Here is a 6,000-nt window from a genome sequence, read left to right as displayed (position 1 = left end):
GCATGGACAGGAATTGAACCAGCAGCACATGGGAGATGTGGAAGAGAAGAATGAAATGCATGCACCTGTGATGGAAAGTCACCAGGAAAGGACACAACTGGACACTGAAAAGGAAACCAAGCAGGAAGAGTTGGAGCATGGGACTGCTACTTTGAAGGAAAGAGGGAGCGCTGTGCATGCTGCACTGACCAAGTGTAAAATTGCCAAAGGGTCTCTGCAGAAACACTTCACCTTCCTGAAGGGAAAGATGTGTCTCCAGGCAGGCACTGACATTGACCTTAAGTCCACTCCAGGGTCCCTGAATTATTCCAGTGCTGTTTCCCATGAGGAGGTGGGTCTCTATCCCTGTCAGTCCAGGCCTGCTTGGGTAAAGCAGCCCGGGCTGCAGCAGGCAGCCTTGTCTGTCTGCCTGGCTCCAGCCAGAGACCATTGACTGCCAGATTGTTTCCTGGTTCACCCAGAAGGACTGATCCAGCTCTGGAGCTTACTGTTCCAATCTGCTCCAGGCCAAAAGCTGGGCATGGGGAGCTGCTTTTCCTGTGCCCATGCAACAAATGGGGGTTTGGATTTGGTGTGGGAAGTAATGGAGCAGGTGAGCAGAGGGATGCACTAAACCCAGCTGAGTTTTGTGCCGAGGGCTGAAGAGCAACTGCTCTGCTGGTGCTTCGAGGATGCTTCCCGGGATGGAGATTTCTCAGGCACAGCTTCTGTGGTGTTTGAAATATGGGCATCATCTCCTCTCTGAATACCCTGCAGGCTGTTGGAGCACAAGTGGAACAGCTGTTACGTGGCTCAGGGACCAGCCTGGAACCCAAGCAATCAATTGCATCACTAGAAGAGGAGAAGAGAGAGAGGCCTGAATTAACCACTGAGCCCAGAAGTGGCGAGCGGGTAAATTGGGCTTTCACTGCCTCTGCCGAACCTCAGGCTCCTCTGGAACTTGGCACGTTAGCCCAGGCAGTGCTTTGGAGACGTCTGCTTGTTTCCTTGCCTCTCCCTGTCCCTGCTGTGGGCACACCCTTTTGTTTGTCCTCTCTCTTGGGGCAGCCCATGGCTTTCACAAGGGCACCTTCACTCTGCTGCCTCCCTCCCTGGCCCTGTGTCCCCGCACACACACTGGCCTCTCTTGCACAGCCCCCAGCGAGAGCTTTTTGCCCCCAGTGTTGTCTAGTGCAATTCAGGGTCTCAGAGCAGAGATCTCCTTGCCATGATGTCCACAGGTCTTTTTGCTCCGTGTTTGCTGACAGGTTTCTGTGACCCTCTCTCCCATCCAACGTGCAGGTGGAACCTGAAAGGAGAAGAAACAGAACTTTTAGGAGAGTGTTCCCCCCAGATTGCTTTAAGTTTCCTGTCCACAAGCCTGCCTATCGAAATCGTCGACTTCTACAACAGAAGACTCCTCCAGTAGCTCAGGGAAGCAGCAGCCCTCCTGCTGATGCACAGCCTGTGGAGAAAGGGGTCAGTGGCCCAAATTTGGAAATCAGAGTTGGGTTCCTAAATCCCCTCGGAACTCTCTCTAACAGACCTGTGGTGGCTGGGGGATGTCCGTGGGAGGGCTTTGCCAGCCTTGAACTGGACCTGTTGATCATCTGAGCTCTGCTCTGTGTGGGAGCCTGTTCCCTTCCCCTTGCCCCAGGGCAGAGAGTTGGTGAGGGCTGGAGTTGGAGGCTGTGTCTGCCCCGAGAGCCGGTACCGTGGGGCTGCAGGTGCTCCTGCCAGCGTGGGCTTGTCTGAGCCGGGCCTTGTGCCTCTTTCAGGTGTCCCTGCTGCAGTCACAGCTGGCCCAAGACCGACAGGACCACCTGGAGAGCTGTGCAGGGAGCAGGCAGGAGACACAAGGTGCAGAAGGGACCTCCTTGCTTCCTGAACGACTCAGAGAGCAGCCAGGGTGCAGCTGGATGCAGTCTTAGACTTAGTCAGTAGTTTATGTTTAAAGGATAGTATAGGTGAAATTGAACCTTTACACAACTGTGTTCCATAGGATGAAAGATATATTTATAGAAAAATAAAGAGTTTATGATGATCATGATTGAACTAATAGATCTTTATCAGGGTTATTTACTACCCAGTACAGAGACCTATAACTTCCAGTATAGTGCATTATGTTTTGAAGCAACATTGTAGCAATTCTAGTCAAGCCAGCAAAACCAATTCTTGAAGATTGATGCTACTCACCCAAAGCAAGGACCACGGGCAAACATTTCTCTCAGCCTCAAGGCGTGACCTTGAGAAGCATCCTCACTCCAGGGTGGAATCTGCAGAAGGGAGACATGTGACATGAACCACTTTGGTGAGAGCAGGAGAAACCTGCCATGTGTGGAGCTTTGTCATTTGTCCTTAGGAAACTGCAGCCTGATTATTCTCAGAGTCCCAGAATCTCAGGCCGGGGGAGGCTGGAAGCACCTCTGCAGGTCACCTTGCCCAGCCCCTGCTCCATCAGGGCCACCCAGAGCCAGCTGCCCAGGATGTGTCCAGGTGGCTTTTGAGTCTCTCCAGGGATGGAGACTCCACCACCTCCCTGGGCACCTGCACCAGTGCTCGGCCACCCTCCCAGTGCAGAAGTGCCTCCTGAGCTCAGAGAGCCCCTCCTGTGTGTCACTTGGTGCCCGAGGCCCCTGGAATGTCCCTGGCTCTGTCCCCTCTGCAGCCTCCCCCCGGGTATTTATCCCCAGGGATGAGATGCTCTGAGCCTGCTCTGCTCCAGGCTGGGCAGTGCCAGCTCTCTCAGCCTCTCCTCACGGCAGAGATGCTCCAGTCCCTCCGTCACCTTCATGGCCCTGTGCTGGACTCTGTCCAGTCTGTCCCTGTCTCCTGTACTGGGCAGCCCAGCTCTGGGCCCAGCACTCCAGGGCTGGCCTCACTGTTGTGGAGCAGAGGGAAAGGATCCCCTCCCTCCAGCAGCTGTGTCGCAGCTCCCGGTGCAGCCCAGGACGCTGTTCTGCATTGCTGCAGGAGCACATTGCTGGCCCGTGGGCATCCTGGTGTCCAGCAGGACCCTGCCAAACTTTAGTTTTTCAACCGGGTGGCCCCCAGCAGATACCGGTGCCTGTGGTTGTTCCTTCCCAAGGACAGGACTCAGCACCTGTCATAGAACTGTCACCCTTGTTGAACTGTCCCTCGGGATGGCAGCACTTCTCTCTGGCAGAGCAGCCACCGCTCCCGGTTTGTGGGAGGGCACCCCCTGGCCCCATCACCCAGTTTACTGACAAAGGTGTCAGCAAGGACTGGACTCAGCATTGTCCTCCAGGCTCCACCGCTAGACTTTGTGCCACTGATCTCCAGGGTTCCAAGAAGGTAGATTCTGTGCAAGGCGTCTTTGCTTGTATGTACAAATTCAGAAAGAATTGGCAGGATTTACAACAGGGATTTCTGCTCCATATCTTAAGTGGGAAAAAATGTAATGATCCATGCTCCCTCTCACTGGCAGTGGCTAAAGGAAAAGAGGTCCTGTTGTTGGTGACAGTGGAGGTCACCTGCAGAGGAACTGTGCCAGACTGGTGTGACATACAAGGTCAAGGGTTGAGGGCATAATTTAAAATAACTTAGCAAAGTGAAAAGCAGAATCACAACCCTGGGTGATAGGAGATCAAGTGAACCGGAAACTTCTGACCAACCTCATCTCAGAAAGGAGGGATGTGGAAGAAGAATCAAGTTATCCAGGGGGCGTGTACAGACATTGCTGTGGAAGCAGTTATGGAGTTAAGAGGAAGCCTGCCCTGCATCATGTGAGCAAGAATGCTGAGAAATGGGGAAGAAAGCTGATTACACACGATCTGAAAACTGGAAAGGCGTCCTGATTGTCAAGCCTGTAAACCTTGTGAGAAGAAGAACAAGCCGTCAAAAGGACGGATTTATTACAGGCCTGCAACCGCTTTTGAGCAAACTGCTGAGCACAGTTTCTCACAATAAAATGTATAAATAATGTCTTAACTTTGCAATAAACCCAATTCACTTGCTTCTAGCTTGTGTCTCTCACATTCATATGCCACAGCAGTAGGGAAGGGGGAGAATAGTTAGGGAGAATAGTTAGAATCTTAAGCCAGGCATACACCAGGTCTAAGGACTGGAGGAAGCTACGTCAGCTGTCCATTGTCTTCAGAAGAGCCTGGCCAGTGCAGGTGGTTCCTGAGAACTTCCTGAGAACTACAGCAGTCTTAAAGATGGGCACAAAGGAGGGTCTGAAGACCTACAGGCTAATCAGCTGCTTTGGAATCCCTGGGAAAGTGATGGAGCAAATCCTCCTGGACACCCTTTCAAGCAACTGAGAGAGAAGGGCATTGGGAACAGCCAGCACAGATTTAGCACAGGGACATGGTGCCTGGCCAACCTGAGCGACTCTGCAAATTACGGGAGACCAGGCATGGTGTTGCCCGACATTGCAAAACATTCAGCAGCCACGCAGTCCCCTTACAGCCCGACTGGTGAGATATGGACTGAGTGAATGGCCAAGGGAAAACCGCCCAAACCAGCGGGCTCAGTGCTGCTGGATCAGATGTATGAAGTGGCCAGGCTGTGGTGACACCACCCACTCCAGATCATCCCTGGAGCCAGCATTACTGTTGATTAATGACTAATATTTATATGCAGAGAATGTCTCCTCTAATCGAAGAAACTTTACAACAGGGGGCTTATTCCACCATGATCATACATATCACAAGGTAGTTCCTAGCTCATACATAAACATTACTTTTCATAGAACTATTTTGCCCACCTCTGCCTCTTGCTGGAAGTCCCTTTATGGTCTTGGAGGGTCATCTAAAGAGGTCTCTGGTGGTCATATTCACAGTGAGCCCTCAAAACTGGAAGTGCCCTTGCCTTGAACTTCTCTTAGGGCATGCACTGTTGTTTCTTGTTACATAACTTTGCCACAAAACCCACTTGGGTGCCTTATAATCTGTTTTTCCACTGCTTCCAGCTCTGTTCAACATCCCGTCTGTCTACTTTTACATTCTTTTATCTCATTTGCTAGTTAGTCTTTAAGCTGTATTTTGCAACCAAAACTTTCTGTTTTCCACGTTTTCTGTCACGGTGAGTGGCAGCAATGCGTCTTCCTGGCTGGAGCCACCCCCATTTCTGTGGTCCCTGCGGCTGACAGACATGCCACGCACTGATGTCATGTCCAGCCTCAGCTCAGCTCGCATCCCTTGCCCAGACAGGGGAGAACCACAGGCAGGAGAGGCAGAAGCCATGTGCTCAGGCTGCCCCGCCTTGAAGGCACAAGAGCCTCCAGCTTCTACCGGTCAAGGGTCAGGGCACCTGACAGTGAGCCTTCAGCACTGAGTGATGGCATCCCACTTCTGCAGCTTTGGCCCAGTCAGATGACCCTGTCTCCTCAGGAGCTGCCCTTTGACCTTGCCAGGGACCACTCAATGGACATGATGCCATGGCAGCTTGGCAACCCCTGGATTTGGCATCAACTATGGTGATGTTTCACCTCAGCATAGAATCCCCGACTGGTTTGGGCTGGAGAGACCTCAAAGCTCATCCTATTCCACCCCCCGCCATGGGCAGGGACACCTGCCACCAGACCAGGTTGCTCCAAGCCGCCTCCAACCTGGCCTCGGACACGTGCAGGGACGGGACAGCCACAGCTGCTCTGGGCAACCTGTGCCAGTGTCTTACCATCCCCACAGGGAAGAGTTTCTTCTAACCCTGCCCTCTGCCAGTGGAAAGCCATTCCCCTTGTCCTGGCGTTCCAAGCCCTTGTCCAAGGTCAGCCCTCAGCTCTCTTAGAGTCCCTTTAGGCATTGGAAATGTCTCTAAGGTCTCCCTGAAGCCTTCTCTTCTCCAGGCTGAACACTCCCAGCTCTCCCAGCTCGGCTCAGAGCAGAGGGGCTCCAGACCTTGGAGCATCTCTTTGGCCTCTCTGGACTCACTCCAGCAGCTCCACATCCTTCTGATGCTGGACCCGAGGGCTGGAGGCAGCTCTGCAGGTGGGGTCTCACCTGAGCAGGGCAGAGGTGCAGAATCCCCCTTGTCCCCTGCTGCCCACTCTGTGGG

This window comes from Anomalospiza imberbis, unplaced genomic scaffold (genome assembly GCF_031753505.1).
Source record: "Anomalospiza imberbis isolate Cuckoo-Finch-1a 21T00152 unplaced genomic scaffold, ASM3175350v1 scaffold_396, whole genome shotgun sequence".
Classification (NCBI taxonomy): domain Eukaryota; kingdom Metazoa; phylum Chordata; class Aves; order Passeriformes; family Viduidae; genus Anomalospiza; species Anomalospiza imberbis.
The sequence above is the reverse complement of the archived record's forward strand: the minus strand, read 5'-3'. Positions refer to the sequence as shown.